Source organism: Amblyomma mixtum, chromosome 5, assembly GCF_055824585.1.
Source record: "Amblyomma mixtum isolate Tamu chromosome 5, ASM5582458v1, whole genome shotgun sequence".
NCBI lineage: Eukaryota > Metazoa > Arthropoda > Arachnida > Ixodida > Ixodidae > Amblyomma > Amblyomma mixtum.
Genome location: NC_143016.1, coordinates 24,602,992 through 24,619,846, shown reverse-complemented (window position 1 = coordinate 24,619,846; position 16,855 = coordinate 24,602,992).

Here is a 16,855-nt window from a genome sequence, read left to right as displayed (position 1 = left end):
AGTTGTAAAAATTGTTTCGCTGATTTTCCGAAGTTTAACAACATTTGCGACTTCATCGTGAAGGTTACATTACGGCGAGGCCGAGGCGTCATGACTAACAGCACTGCAAGGTTGTCGCACTTGCTCATTATTGCTTGGAAAGCACGAAAAAACGCATAAAATAAATCTGTGCACATGCGTCTGCGCGCGCATGTGCGTGTGCATGTGAATGCGTGCTCGTATGTAGGCTTACAACGAACTGCTCTTAATTAAACTATAATCCAGCTGAGTGCTCAGTGTTCATTCACGGTATTTTAAGGACAAGAGCGTCATTATTCAGTTACAGTTATCATACTCGTACTGTATAAGAAGGGACAGTGCCAAACAGTTTCAAAACCCATTATTCCCCCTGGAATGATATAGTGTGGGAATGATTTTGTCCCATTTAGGTGAAGACTCCGAACGGCATGCAAACAGCACTTCTAAGGAGATGCTCATAATTAATTGAAATGTCCCCGTTAAATACACCAGTGCAATTAATCGTACATGTTAAGAGGCGCGATAGATGTTCTGACAGTCAAAATGAAAAGCTGCAGAAATTCCCGCGGTAACATCCCATGACTGCTCCACCTAAATAGATAAGGTTACACAGAACTTATCTGCGATGAGCCGCGAGGATGTCCGTATTTCTACAGACGAGAAGCAAGGTTGAGTCCCATAGGCTTTCTGACAGCCGCCTATGACGTAATAAACGTACGACAGCGTGCGTAACCGCTTGTTTGGCCACGGCTGTGCCGCTCTTACCGTGTTGTACGTCCTGCAACCGTAGTGACGTACGAGATCGTTCCGCTGCACCCGCAGTCCCGCCCCCGACGCCCCGCACCGACATCGTTCATGTCTCACGCCTCAAGCCTCACTACTCGGACTCTACTTTGGCTGTGTAGTACGCACCGGGACTGTGCTTTGGCCGCGGTTGGTAGTGCTACGTACGCTTAGAGGATGAAGAAGTGGTTTAGAACGACGACGACGACGCTGTGGGGAGCACATGATATTTTGTGAGCTGTTCGGATGCCTGCGTTCCACGGTGACAACCTTGGCAATGCGGAGACGTTCTCCTTTTCTGATAACAAATAAAATAGAAACGTTAGCTAAACATTGATAGTAGAATATAAGCGGTGACGAATTTTTCAAAAAAGCGAGAATTCCTACTTTCGCGCGTTATCGCTAAGATGGACGCGCAGACGGCTCACCAACGCTCCTCTTGCAGCGATAAGGATGATGGCTGTTTCTCAAATGCTCACAACTTCTCGCCATCACTTGATCGGTTAAGAGCTTTGTTCATGCAAGATGGCCAGCGTATGTCATCTCGACATTACGAAACTCAACACGACTAGAAATGGCTGTAACAAACAGGGTCTGAGTGGGCGGAGAGCAACGCTGTACTAAAACAGATTCTGCTCATTCGCGGCCTTGGGTTTGACTCATACTTTGTTCGCATTTTTGACTAAATGCGCTATTTACGGCTAACAAACTTTCCTGAGACGCATCAGAAGAGAGACGCTCCCTTCCGTGGACGAACGGCCAGCCTGTTGACTTGAAGGCTGCAACCGGGCGTAAGCTCATTCATCACGGGCCGCGAGATACCCGTGGGCGCCGATTTATCGCTTCTCCGAGCGACCAGCGTCGAATCAGTGTTCGGCTGGCAAGCACAGCAGAAAGTATTCCGCAGACCTGTGCCGTGCTCGACGTTGATGAATTGAGAAGCCCATCGCGAAGGTGCACCTCCGAGGAAGAATGATTCATCACGGTCCATAGGTAATGCCTTGTAATGTGCCGTGCGTGTGTGCGTGTGGACAGGCTTCGACGACGGGCCCGTCTTTTGTTCTTGGGGGAATGGTATTAATTACCTGTGCCGCTTGTACGACCGTTCCGAATTACTGACGGGCTGCGCGGGCTATACGAGCTAATGATGCGTTCAGGCAACGGGGTCTTACTGGCCGATCGGCCGGATGAAATATCACCGGCCAGGGCGTGGCGGTGGGATGTCGGTGCAAGGATATCCATGAGAGAAACACAAGAAGCAGAAGACGATGGAAAACGAAAAGGTATGTTTCTCTGCCACTTATAAGCTGTAATTACAAATCTGAATACGCAGAACTATTTTGGCTAGGAAACCAGCCCGGTTTCAGGCCCTGCACGTATCCAAAAAAGGTCGCAGAATTTAGTCTTTTTTTTCCGTCTAGTTTCGAGAATACTCTTGCACCACCTAGGCTTCCTAGCACTTCATCTGCGGTTGACAAAACACGCCGTTTTCTTTTTACGGACTTGTTCGGGTGTGTTAAATCGACACAGGCGCACATCCCCTGATGGCTTTTGAGCTGGCACAAGGGGAGCGCACCACGCAGTTGGCTTTTTTACCTAGTTTAGAGCCATGAATTCATGCTCCTTCTTTACCTCGTTCTCATGGGAATCGGAATACTCCTCGGCATCACGACAGCACACGGCATCGTCAGTCAGGCGGATAGTGTGCTCACCTCGTATGTATCGGCGAAGAGTTGCTTGTGTGTCATGCTGCAGTCGTCCATTGCGACGGTGCCGATGAAATGGACAAAGCCAAGCACCAGGACCGCTGGCAGTACAAAAAGAGGAACCCGGAAGTTGGCAACTACCTAAACCCTTTATTAAGCGAACTCTCCTCTTGATCCTTTCCATGCTATTTGGGCTTTGAATCTTCCCAGAGTACACAGCGCAGCGTCGTTCTGTCCTTGTAGGTCCTGTACGTTTTAAAAAACGTGGGGGCAGACCCGGGAATGAGTCGCCGATGGCCCTTACTTCCGCACCTGTGTCCACTCAGCTTGCAGAAAGCACTCATTGACCACACCGTGCATGAAAGGCGCTGTTTCTTTTTCTGCTTGCTTCGCCACGCTCTTGTATTTGCGTGCCTCGCTAGCATGTCGCTTTTGAACGGCACACAAGAGCTTGTCGTCTTCGTCGACAGTCAGCTTGTTCAAACTCGCCTGCTTCTTTACGCTGCAGATAATGTCGATGTGTCCCTTCTTGTGACAAAAACGGCACTTATCGATCATTACTCGGCGTTCTGACAGTTTGCGAGCGTTAAGGTCGCAGCAGTTGCGTGTTAGGCGCTTGTACGTGAACTGCGTGAACTTTCGAATCGATGTCTGGCAAAAGTTCTCTGCTTAGCTTCGGCTCGTTGCGGCTTTCTCTCTTTACCCGCTTCAACACCACTTGTTCGTGTTTCAGTTTGGAATTTGAGTTCTGCTTGCTGCTTTTTAGCCGTCTCAGTAGTCCTGGCCCTTGCAGTCTCCGTTGCTAACGCGAGCTTTGCTTCCATGTGGAGCGGTTTCAAGAGCGACTGCTCAAGCAGGCCAACTGTTAGTGCTGAGCACTTCCCGCGCTCGTACGTCGTGTGACCGTTACACATTACTCGCGCTCTTGGGAATCCCTGGCGGGTAGCCTACTATTACAGCAACCACTGGCTTTAAAATTCTCTTGGGCAATGGAGATTCGCTGCTCAAGTTCGTCTCAGTGTGGCATGCGGACCTTTTCAGGTCACTGCTTTTATTGTCATCGCTGCTTTTCATATTACTGAAATTAGAGTTTCATTCAGACTAGTCCATCTGTCAGTAAATGGACCTGGCGAACAAATTTCACGCCACAGCTAGGAATGAGTTCTACTAACACTGCAGCTGAGGTACTTGAACAATTGTATCGTATTCTACCGCATCATACCGTAATGTACAGTATCGTATCGTGTTATGCGGTATAGCATGGCATGGTACGGTACGGTACGGTACGGTACGGTATGGTATGGTATGGTGTGGTGTGGTGTGGTGTGTGGTGTGTGGTGTGTGGTGTGTGGTGTGTGGTGTGTGGTGTGTGGTGTGTGGTGTGTGGTGTGTGGTGTGGTATTTGGATGTGCCGTTTAGCACTCCAATAGGATGAGTGATGAGAAACTTTGTAGTGGAATTTACGGGTTGATTTCGACCGCCTCTCTCTAATGCTCACCGACATCCCGCAGGAAACAGCAGTTCTGCATTAGGCCTCCGTGGATATACGGCTGCTAAGGCCGGAATTCAATGCCACGTCCTTTGATTCAGCAGCCGAACGCGATAACCACTAGCCTGAATCGACCGCAACGTTGGGGTAAAAAATGCCTTTCTTTTGCTTCGGCGCGTTTCTACCTTCTCACGGAAACAGGTTTGTATGGTGCCAGGATTCATTGCGACAACCACATACAAGCTGGCAGTTGTTATAATGTGCCTAAAGTTGAGAATTTTAGGTAAGAAAGGTTGGCCGTAAAGTTTGACCGTGTTTTTCTTAATGTAGGCACCAAACTGTCAATACAGATTCACTATTCTTGGAACTCTTTTCCTTTAGAAGCGAGAAAAAGGCACCTGTCAAATATAGGTGCAACCTGCATGCACTTAAATGAAACTTGTTGATTAAGGGCAACCAGATAAAACGAATTCACCGAGGTGTCCTTGTGGTAACGTATTTAGCAATTAGCCAACCGGCCGTGTAGCAAATCCCGGTAACTTGGAAAACTGGTTGCACCAAAGTCCGCTAGAAAAATAAAGTAAGGTGTTGGCCAATCTTAATGCACTGTCAGGAATGCGTTAAATTAGGCGTCATTTTATACCTCACGCAAGTGCTATCAGCTTAACTTTAAAAGCAGTTGCTCATGTTCTGAATTAAACAGCTGCGGGAGCAAAATTTCTGCGCTCCCGTGGAGCTAGTTTGCTGGGCTCACACGTGTTTATTATGTAAAACAAAAAACAAGCCGCAACAACACCAGCAATGCGAGCAGTGCGTTGCACGATTTGTACACTGCCCACCTGCCTGCTTGCCGAAGTATTTACACTGCGAAACACCTTACACAATGTGTTCCTGCCAAGCCGGCCTGGTTGTTTCGCAAGCGAATCTAAATGAATGCAGCCGTCGCAAAAGGAAAAATCATACCACGAGGCCCATTCATCATCCTCGCTTATTTTTCCGTTTTAGCAGTTACTCTCAGTGAAAGCGGTTATTGTAAAAGCGTTATTTTCGCTTGTTTTTTCATTCTTTAAAGCTATCTCCTGTGGGCCTAGTTTACGCAAATTTATTAAAATTTTGTTGCGTCATGAAAAGAGAAGTGCAGATGCGCATTTTCACATCGTTTCATGCCATATACACGGAGAAACGATGTCTGACACGAGTACTTTTATTTCATACGGCGTGCAGCACTCAAGCCCTTTATTTTTCTGCGTTTTCCTTAACTCCCTGGCTTGTCGGTAGTGCCAAGATGCGTATGGCTGGATGTGATCTCTTTTCTTGGCTGCTACCTAACCATAACAACGTGAGCACTTTTCCATTGTTCAAGCTGCGTTTGTCTAGATAGCTTTCTCCGGGTGTTGTGTCCCGTGCCGTAATGCATTTGTAGTACAATTTACTGCTTATTTTACATCCATCTTAGGGCTGCGTACGCGGAGAGTGGCCGTAACTCGCTTTCTCTTAACGACATCCTTAAGAGAACGTGAGTTCAGCGAGTTTACCATCAAAGACAGCCAAGTAACTGCCTAAATTTTTATAAACAAACCCACTGTAGTAATGCTTCGAACGGCTGTCCTAAAGGAAACAAATGCCGCTTGAACGACCATTCTTGTTTTCACTGTGCCTCTCCCAATGGAGTACACGAGCGGAAAACGGCAGTTACTTTAGTTCTGGTGAAGGCTACACGACTTGGATTTAGAATGAACGATGTTTTTCTGCGGCGATGAGTACAGAAGAGCGTAAAATTTTGCCTTTATTTATTACGATTATTGCAAGCACATGTAAAGAGAATTTAAAGTAAGGGTACATTTCCTCTCCTACAATTCTCTAGTGGCGCCCATATGGCTGACAACTGCAAGAACAGCTTTCCTTTTTTTACTCATATAGTCGTTGGTATACGAAGTATGCGGCTAAGTCGGCGGTTTTAGTTCTCTCTTCGATTAAAGGCCTACTTGACCGAAATTTTTCAAACCGTAAAAAGGTTGTTTTTTCATAGTACACCCCCGTATTATGCTACCTACAAGACATTACGCTCCAGTTTCAAGCAGTTACGGTGCCAAAGGCGCGCAAAAATCGGAGTTTTCAATACCGAAACTGGAAAAACGGGCGCCATTGCCGCCCGCCGGAAGTGACGCATGTTTGAGACTGGAGGCCTGACAGGTTCGGAGCGTCTGATCGTTGCGGCCTGAGCAAAGCGCTGGTACCGGTAGCGCGTGCAGCACTTTGTGCGGTAAATACTGGTTATATGTGAAAACACACATCTTAAAACGGATGAAAGACTCTAGAAAAAGTTTTAAACGTGTTTTATTTGCTGTAGTAGACTAGAAAACTTCTCGCTCAACCTCAGCGAAGATGATCGCACCGCAATGCAAGTGAGCGTTGTTTGCCTGACAGTATTCGATTACAGCTTGCGCAAAGTTCGGACATAGCGGAGAAAGGAAGCATATTCAGATGGAGGCCAAGTAGAAGTGCTTGTATTATCAAGTCGGCTTTTTTGAGCGGACACGCGCGTGCCAACAGCACATGTGCGCTCTGCTGTGCGTGCAATTGTTGTCTTGATAAAAAAAATGACCTGCTTTCTCCTTTCGCTTCTCATTTTTCTCCCCCATCGAAAGGTATTCCTGCCTGCGCACAGAAATTTGAAACAGGTGCTGTGAACGCCAGTTAAATCAATAAAAACAGATGGATGTGCAAAAATAGACCTGAAGAAATATGCCAGAAGCAAAATTTGTGTTGCAAAATAAATATATATTTTCTCTTCGAGGACCGTGGCATCAATGCGGTGCCGATGGTGGGCTGGTTCATGTTTGCGCGCCTCGGTCGAGCCAGCCACTGCGCGTTGCGAAATACATGCCGGTTCAAATGAACAAAAACTTTTGCGCTTCGTTCATTACTCTATATTTACCTAGAATCACTCACAGCCCGTGTACTGCAGGGACGGAAAAGTTTTTCTAATCTTTTCAAACCACACAGCTGGGCAGAACGACGTGGTTGCCGGACCCCAGTCGACCGTTTACACCCACCGCGCAAATTACCGTAGGCAGTGTGTCTGTACCGACTGAGTAATAATGCAGAACATATAATCAAAATTACGTGTTGTCTTTTTTTGAAAATATTATCATTCAAATAACATGCGCTCAATTCTCTGAGGCCTTGGAGACGAGCCTCGAATGGTAACGCTGAAGCCTCCAGTAATCGACCTCAAGTATGAACGGCGTGAGGCAGTAAGAAATTCGACGTTTTCAGTAACGCTCATGTGGCCTTCCAGGATTCTCAGCCCGGCCTGCGAATCTTCGAGGCAGCAGATACACTCGGCGCACGACGGCATTATTGCGCATTGGGCAGAGCTGTACGTTCAGTAAACGCGTGCATATGTTGATTCCTTTTCAGACGAAGCAGACCTTCCCTTAGACTTCTGCCTGGTGTGAACAACGTGCTGTCAAAAGGGCAAGGGAGTACGTATTGCAACCGCGCAAAACGACGAGGGACGAAGAGAGGAAAGCACAGGACAAGATGCGGATCCGCGTCTTGTCCTGTGCTTTCCCCTCTTCGTCCCTCGTCGTTTTGCGCGGTTGCAATACGTACTCCAATGTCAACCACCAACTAGCCCGACTTCACTTGTTACATGTCAAAAAGGCGCTGCTCGATGAGCAAAACCGTCCACTTTAGCTTCTGAACCGGCTTAGCTAGCTTGTGATGACCGGTCCCCGTCCTCTTTATACTCCCGATTAGACACGCCTCGAAGCCTTTCTTCTCCGAATTATTACCCTCTCGGTTCGTGGCATGCTTTGCCGATCGGGCCAGAAACACGTACGTGCTCTGATGCATAATGTAGACCGGGAGAGGTCTATTGACAAAGCCCAACCCAAAAAGGGGTTAGCGCGAGGCAGAAGCGTCAGTCACCCACCATTATATTTTTTGAAGAAGAGAGGGGAATTTACGTTAAAACCTGAGCGCCAGACAGCTGACACCAGCTTTCGAGATCGGTGGTGAAGGGCAGTGGCCGAGAGGCATACATGGTGCTTTCCGCAATCCTCGTATTCCTTTCCGCGGCCACGCACTTCGTCAACATGATGCTAGCAGTTTATTTTTCTCGGAGACCATCGAGCTTCACGGTAAAAACAGCCAGAAACGCGCCAGAAGAAGAGCTTACAAGGAGCGCGCACTCACTTCTGAACGCTTGAAACTGGCGAGCCGGCGATGCCGGTGTATCAATTGTGCGTCATTTCCGGTCAGGTTTTAGTTGTCCAGCACACCGCTAGGGGACTGCGTCGTCTGCTACAGAGGTTTTTGAACGCTTCTAACTAAAATCCTAGACGCTTCACAGCCCTAATATTAAATATAAATATTGTTCATAACGTGCACACTTTATCCAGCGCAAAATTAGCCGAAGTAAACTTTCGGTCAAGTAGGCCTTTAAATGTGAATCAAGGTCCCGTTATTACTGGCAGCAGTGGCTCAATGGCTTCGGCGTTCGGCTGCAGGACCCAAGGTCGAGGGTTTGATCCTGGCAGCGGCGGCAGTATTTTGATCCAGGTGAAAACAAAAGTAGGATTTTAACGTGGTTAAACCGTCAAACTGAGTTGACGTGCGTAAGCGTGTGTTGAGCCTGACTGGCCCATGTTTTTGCTTTGCTGGGTCGTCGGCACGTATGGCGGCGATGTTAAGCTCTGATCGAGGTTGAGCTGACCTGACCTGTTCGTGCCGCAGATTGAAGTTGATGAAGACGACGACGTGCAATGCAGAGCGCGAGACTCCGTTGCAGTTTAACACAGGGCGTGATCGCATACGGTTATAACATAATGCTCCTGTACAGTAGCCAGCAGAGCTGTTTAGTTCGCGCCGCCGCGGGTTTAAATCCCAGTCGCGGCAATATTTACCTAAATTATTAATTTATTCATTTATTTGTTCATTAATTGATCCCCGGTTTTTCCAGCTTTGGCCGTGAAGTTGAGCTTTCGCTCTGAAAGCGCCTGTGTGCTGTGCGATGCCAGCGCGCGTTAAGAAGCACAGTGGCCTAAATTTTTCCGGAGCCTTCCATTGGAGCGTCCTTTATAGCCCATGTGTTCCTTCGGGTTGTTAATTCACAATTCCTGCAGTTCACAACTTATAATAGGGGCTTCTTAAAAGATAATCTAGGATAACATTAATGCCATCACTGTTGCATGTCCCAGACCAACATGGTTCCTGTTGATTACCACAGCTGACATATTATCATTGTGCAAGCTGAAGACATAGATCCAATTCATTGTCTGAGGGTCAATAATCAGGAATCTAGGTTTACAAGATACAAGGGACGACAAGATAAAAATCGAAGGAAGTCGTTCATGCAGGTACTGTTGAAGAACATACAGAACACTGGTGTGTAGCTTCAAATTGAGGCACTTAGTGCTCCAGTATTTGTATTTTTCACTCGCCCTGCACACCCACGTTGCTTTTCTTCGCTTCTCTTTGAAGTAGCAGTGCCGAAGAATAAATGTCTACGCGCTTGGTAGCCGAACCGTAGAAAACAATCATTGCCATCGCTTTTCAAGAAAACTTCAAAGAAAAAGAGAAAACGAACGTCGATGGGGCTTGAATTCCGTTTCCATAGTACACATCGTAGCCGTGTTACAATTTCAAGCGTTTATTTCTGTGGCACTGCAAGCGTGGAAAAAGTCGTACGTGTTTCGGGTAAAAAAAAGTGAAGCGCAAGGAGAAACAAAAACGCTGCGAGATCATTAAAAACAAAAACAACAAAAAAAAACGGGCCCCTGAAGCGTTCAGTCAAATGATCGATGGAACGCTTCAGAAAAGCGCCCACTGAGATTTAAGCTTGTTAGTTTTATGTGTGCTTCTTCCTTGCTTCTGTAAAGAAAAACCCTTGCAAGAGTTTGGGAACGCGTCTTCCCTCCTCCTCCCCCCCCCTCCCCTAAAGAAAGAAAGAAAAAGAAAAAATTCTCTTTTCGTTTTTTTTTTCTGTCACACTAAAACTGAAGACGCAAAAAAGAACGGGGGATGGGATGTTTCACATAAACGACGTTCTTCCGATCTCCGACAGGCTAGACACCCGACATTGCTTAAGACGTCTCTGTCATGCAGCAGAAACTGAGTGGCGTAAAAACAACAGCAAAGAAAGGACTCTTTTGAACTACGTACGTCTTTGCAAGAAAGGGGTGAGTATCCGCGCTGATAGGCTGCAGAAGCCAAAAATATTATCCGGCTAACCATCTTTTTCTACTGATTTATTATCGTTGTTCTTGACATCTACCCACCACTAAAGTGTGGCATGTTTCAGGACGAAAGCTTAGACGGAGGCAGCAACCTACTTAAGTACTAGCACGTTACAAATGTAGGCATCGTACAAAAGTAAAGCAAAAGGGGCTAACGTTAGCTTTGGTTGCTAAACTCCTTTGTTTTTCTGACACATGGGTGGCATGAACAGGTGCGTCTTAGACGTTGTTTGACTCTTCGATGTCGTAAGAGGTGTTTGGTTTGGTTTATTGGGGTTTAACGTCCCAAAGCGACTCAGGCTATGAGAGACGCTGTAGTGAAGGGCTCCGGAAATTTCGACCACCTGGGGTTCTTTAACGTGCACTGACATCGCACAGTACACGGGCCTCTAGAATTTCGCCTTCATCGAAATTCAGCCGCCGCGGCCGGGATCGAACCCGCATCTTTCGGGTCAGAAGCCGAGCGCCGTAACCACTGAGCCACCGCGGCGGGGCCGTAAGAGGTGTAATAGCACTGCATCATTCATGGCGACAATAGCAGCACTGGTGGTGTCGCCCTTCTTATTCTTTGTGTTCTGTCAAAGTATACGCTGCTTTTGTCGTCACGAATCTACACCAGCCTGCCCAAGCGTCCGCTCTACTATAGTATGCTATTGCAGATAGCTTAATGTCGTCAGTACCCTTGGCTGACATGGGTACAGTGCGTCCAGTAAAAATGTCAGTAACGTCGGATCTATCAGTACTGTGTTTATGAGCCCATCAATTAAAATATATCATGTGTGGCTCAGTGAGCCATGTCCGTAGCTTCTAGGCATAAGAGTGCGTCCTCCAGGAGGAGAGGGGGAGGAGGGCAGGCGGCAGAGAGAAAGGGGGAGGGGTACGCTGCATAGCTTTCTTTGTGGCCAACTCGCGGCGTGAGGACAGCAAGGACGGCATTTGCTTATCGTCTAAGCTTCGGTAGGTGTATAGTTTGAAGGATGTTTGCGGGACGCGTGTAATGGTGTCCACTTCAAGAACACCACGGTTGGCACGTGGCAAAGTGGACGGAGGGAAATTCCCCTTTACACTTCTGTTATACGTGTGTTCATGCAAGACAGCTACCAATGATTCTCTTAAGCTTACGCATGGTCACAGCTAATGGTAATTATGTTCCCTCCAACTCGCGTTTTTAAAGCCATGTTTGAACAGGAACGCACTTGAGCGAGCACTGGCCATCTAGCGCACTTGGCACGTAGTTCACGAGGAATGGGTGAAGCCAAGCGGTTATACTTGACGCCTCACGAATACACGTAAGAATGAGAACGCAGTCGCATTCGAATACGTCTAATATCGCTCATAAAGCATCGAATCACCTCATGCTTTCTTTTTTCGCTTCGCAGGGGAGGAAGGGGGGGGGGGGGGCAGAAATTTAAATTGTCATACCTTTTTTGTTGCTTACTCCGAGGTTTTGTCTATTCGTACGGTTCTCGATACTTAACAACGTATTATATACATAATTTGGTATCCATAGAATAGGAATCGCTGCTGTGTTCAGACACCTGCAAAAATTTGCAAGCAGCATGTATGTTATTAACAATATTTACCAACTGTCGCATTTTTTTCTTTCGACTAAGGAATCTAGTAGTCAAGCAAGAAGAGCTTTCAGAAGGCGGTTTTCTCGTAGAAAAAAATGCAGTCTTGTAGGCACTAGAACAAAGAAAAGAACAGAAGGTAGAATAAACATTCCACTGTGCTCAGCTTGTCTCTGTCGTCAAATTTCGCTGCGTAGGTCACTGCCCGGCCGTTCCCGCTCTAGCACGCGTATAGTAACCCGTTTTTTTCCTGATGGAGACTAGAATAGGCTGTGGCATGGGGTCAAGGTTCGGGCCCACGGTGAAACCTGCCATGTTATCACTTCAGGGACATCAAACAAGCCTGAGGTCACGCTCGCCGCTAACGGAGCCGAAAATAATGTCCATGGCGAAAGAATCAACAAGAGAAAAGAGAACATGCCACGACAAGGACAGAACACCAGTGACAATACAGAATACTTGTCCTTGGTTTCTTCTCAATTATGCAGCGTTTCTACAAAAAAAAAAAAAATCGCCCTAAGAAGCAGCGAGAGAGGCGACCCTGCAGCTTAGGGTACGCGCAACAACTTATAACTCATTTTAGCGCGAACCTTGTTCAAACATTGAGAACCGGGAAATCATTCTCGAAGAGAAAATTTAATCTATGGCGCAGAGGAGACAAGTAACCCAATAAACCACAGAGACACCAAAACAAGAGAAAAAACACCGAGTACGCGAGATGCCTACCGTGGATGCAGTGAAGGAAGGCCTCGACGGCGTGAATAATAAATACAGAAATGAAAACAGATGACGGGAATGAGGGCCAGATGTGGGTGGAACGAGGGGAGGCAAATAGACGGGAGCAGCAGTAGGCGGTGTGGGAAAGAGGCGGGAGAGAGAGGGTGCACGAGCTGAGGCAGCAGAAATTTGCGGTCATTTCTCTAGAGCTCTTTTTTTTTTCTTTCCTTGGTGTGTATATGAGCGCGGATATAGCCCCAGGGAATAATATGATTACGGACCTAATCGTGGCCATAAAGAGAAAAGAGCAGAGGCAAAAGGGCTACGAGAAAATGACACGAGCAGCTCGGAAAATATGGACGTCGTGGACGTTGCCACCAGGGCAATATAGAGGGCGCGGTGGTAGCGAGTGCAATAGCAAGGCGGGGGCGTTGAAAGGAGAACAATTTCAGAGCTCGCAGAGTAAGGAGACTAACGCGTGAAGTATTGTCACCAAGGTAGGAGCCTGGGGAGCGTCTTTTCCGGCCCCAAATGTGTTAGCTCCTTAAGTGGCATTTCTATCCTTTTAACCTTATGCACAACCTGAACGAGCAACGAAAGTTTCAAGTATACAGGCATCAGACGTTCTAAGCTCTCAAACGTCTTCAAATTACTTGAACAGATTAACGAAGAGGAGGCTTCAGTGAGCTGTTTCTTCTACTTGGCAGGCATCAGCGGTGTGCGTGATAAATAGCAGCAGTTCATATATAATCACGCCAATGTTCGCGCATAATTTTTTTCGAGAGCTTCGGTGCTAGCACAGTAGACCAGTAAGCCGCGTATAATCTGCGTGGCCATTTGTGACCGAATAAATATAAAAACCCAGCGCATACCCCGCAAAGTACCGGCGTTACATCATTTATATGTTGTGATCGGTGCACAGGACTAGAAGAAACTGATCAGATAGTTTTTTTTTTGCAAGCATTGCACTATTTGTTCAAATCATGTTAACAGGGGAGACAAATAACTATGCTAAAGTCATATCAGCGGGTAAAATCTGTTTGAAGGTTAGCGTTCAGGCGTTAATGAGGTCAAAGCCCTGCTGCTATTACGCGTTTCAGGCATCATCTGCCATTTTGATTCAAAACAAACATCTTTGCGTCTGACAAAGAAAGGCACTTCGTTAGTTTTAATCTATAAAACACCAATGGCTAGTTTTCTACCTCCGTAAGTGCATTTTTTTTAGAAACTTTCGAATTCAATATTGTATTACTAAAACACCCGGATTTTTAAATTTGACTCTCTAGGGCTCGTTAAATCACTTAGAGTTTCGAATATGTACAATACGCGAGAAATTCAGAAAGAACATTCACACCTGTACCGGGTAACAAAATCTGTCGGCAAGAAATGGTGGAGGACGGGATACTAAGCTCACTGTTTTGCGAAATATCATTTGCTGCGCTTGCTAGCTGGCGTGGAAAAGCGCCTTGTTTGCATAACAAAGGAGGTTAAATTCGCCTGAAGAAAAGAAATCAGTGCTACGTAGAGCTTACTCTAAAAAAAGGAAGCAGCTCGCGACGTACACACTAGTTTGCAAAGCGTCTTGCAGGGTTAACGCAGCTTTTGACTAATCTCTGCTGTCTGCAACTGCGAACATGTGGAAAATTTATCCTTCTGAATAGCGCGTCTGCCTCCGTATACGGAAGCGCTCTTGTAGTATTTATTCACTAAGACCGTTGGCTTCACCATGCCTCGGAGAAACACCCGTAACTTGGTGCAAAAAATATTTATACCGTGTATTCCCTAGGCTCGTGACAGACGTTCAGACACATCTAGGCTTTTCAAAGCAGCACACAGATAAAGGCATGTTTTCTTAGAACCACTTGTTCTCTTCTCCTTTCTTGCTGTCTTGAATGGCAAAGTTCACACGTTCAGCTACTGATTAGTCGGTAACATTTATCGTGCTTCCACGAAATACAAAGGCATTAACGCTCCTGTGCTAACATCATGTCGAATGACGAACTTTTAGTGAGCGTGGCTATCCTGGAGTATGCAACAATTGCGCTAGTGGTCGCTGATGAATTCGTACCGAAGAAGTGCACTAGGGGACGCTCACTGTTCATGTGCGTCTTTCTACTTTAATAAACAGCTTGAACGGCAAGTAGAAAAGAAGACAGGTAATCGTGAAGTTTATTTTTTTTCTCCCATAATTCGTACCATCCTTTCTTACAGATAGGCTCCAATGCGCACGTGTACCGTCTATACTTCCTGTGTACCATTAGGCACTTTGTACTGAAGCTATCACATTGCTTTCTTGTAGTTCGACTTTGGAGACAAGTATCTCACAACTTAATTCAGCAGTTTGTAGAGCACCATGGTACTTTAATAAGCAACACATGACCCCGCAAGTCTATAGCCGAGGAAACTTCGAAGTTTTCTCATTTGCACGCAGCTCTAAGCTTCTTAGTGTATTGTGTTAACTTTATTCGCGTATTTTATAGTGCTCCGTACACTCTGGGGTAGCTTGCTGCTTCCCGTCCGTAGTTTGGAGCAGGATTGCCGAAGGCCTAAAAGAATGAATCACAACAGACGCCTGGTAACACTTACAAAGAGGGAAAACATACGCGACGTGCGAAATAGACCAGGTAGCTTCCCAACCAGAACAGCGTCTAGCGTATCACCTTCCGCGCTTTTTTAAGCGCTGACGGGCTGATTACGCAACCAAACAAGGGCCGTCATGCTTAGTGTGCGGGTGACGCAGTAAAAGTAAGTCGAACGATTTCAGTGTTCTTGAATAGAAATTTAATATCATTTTTGCTCCTTTAGACATCGATGTATGTACCTGGCCGGACGCAGAAGTGCAGTAATATCTCTTATTCTCACCGAGCCAATAATAAAATCTGCGTGCACCGTCAGAAGTTATGCAGACTCTTTCCTCCTCTTATACTACACACAATAGACGCCTTGCACAACTATTCTTGAACCACTACGCGGCCATTTCACCTAAAGGGTAACTGTCATAAAGAGAAGCCCACTGTCTGAAGATAATGCAATAACATCGTGGAGTAACGCAGGCAGAAACGAGTTCTCGAGCTAATAAAAAAATTAAAATCAAGCATCGAACCCGCTTGAAATTACATGAGCTGTCAGAGAACCCCAAAGCAATCTTCCCTCTAAGGTAATATTTTCAGCGGAAAGCATTCACTTTATTCCCTCTGTCATAAAATCCAAGGGTGTCCGTTGAAAATCTTCCAGGTCATACAACTATTATACGGAGGAGTGCTGTTGGCCCACTCTGCGCCACATAATTCCTCTCTCCTATCTGTAATGAAGCTACGATTGTTTCTTTTATTCCTCCAGGAAGGGCGAAAATATAACTTTTTCTTTGTTGTTGTTTTTTATTTTTTACTATTGCTCATTCATAAGCGGTACCTTAAACGCCTTGGCCTTTCAGTTATAGAAACTGTACGCTGTTACGGCTCGAGGTAGCGTGGCCAGTTGTTGCAACACCAAGGGGGCTCGTCCGGGATGAGGAAACGGTCTGAACTTCAAAGTTTGGGGATATCAAAATTAAGCAGGTTTAATGCCAAGAAACTAAGACACTTATTTACAATGAAGAAAAAGAGCAAAGAAACAACAATTAAGATTTCATGACGTCGAGCGACTCGATGAGCCTTTTACCCAGGGCCCAGAGCCACTGGATGAACCTATTACCGAAGGTTCAGAGCCTTCGTGCTCACTTTCGGCGCAGGTTAAATAGCCCAAGGCTCCGCCCTTTCACCAGGCGGCAATTCATCGTGACACAAAAGATCGGCACTACACAACACAGCCAACGAAGACACCTGTTGTAGAGTCTACCCGTGGGAACTGGCGAGGAGGAAACGTAAGTCCACATCTCTGTCGCACTGCGAGGCAACCTTACTGTTGGCAGCTCGCGTCCATCGAACACAGGTGTGGCATGATGACGTCGCAGCTGCAGCTGCGCTGGCTTCCTCTGATTCGTTCCGGGTTTTTTTCAGACGAGGGGCACCCTTTCTTCCCGTGTCGTCGGATGCTTCTCGAAGGTCGTTGGCACCGAGCCGAGCGGGGGATCATCGGGGGGTCAAACGACCCGTCGAAACTGCCGCTACTGTTGCGGCCACCGTGATCATCCCGGTCGATGAAATCTGCGCCTTAATATCTCTTTGGCTGGTTTACATCCCGGTCATGACAATGCGTGAACTTACAGGGTGTGTCGCAAAGGCGCTCGGTAAATTTACTTGTTAACAGACACATCGGAAGGTTCTTTTTTAGATTCACAACAGCGCTACGGAAAGAGGACAGAAGGAACACGAAAAACACAGGACG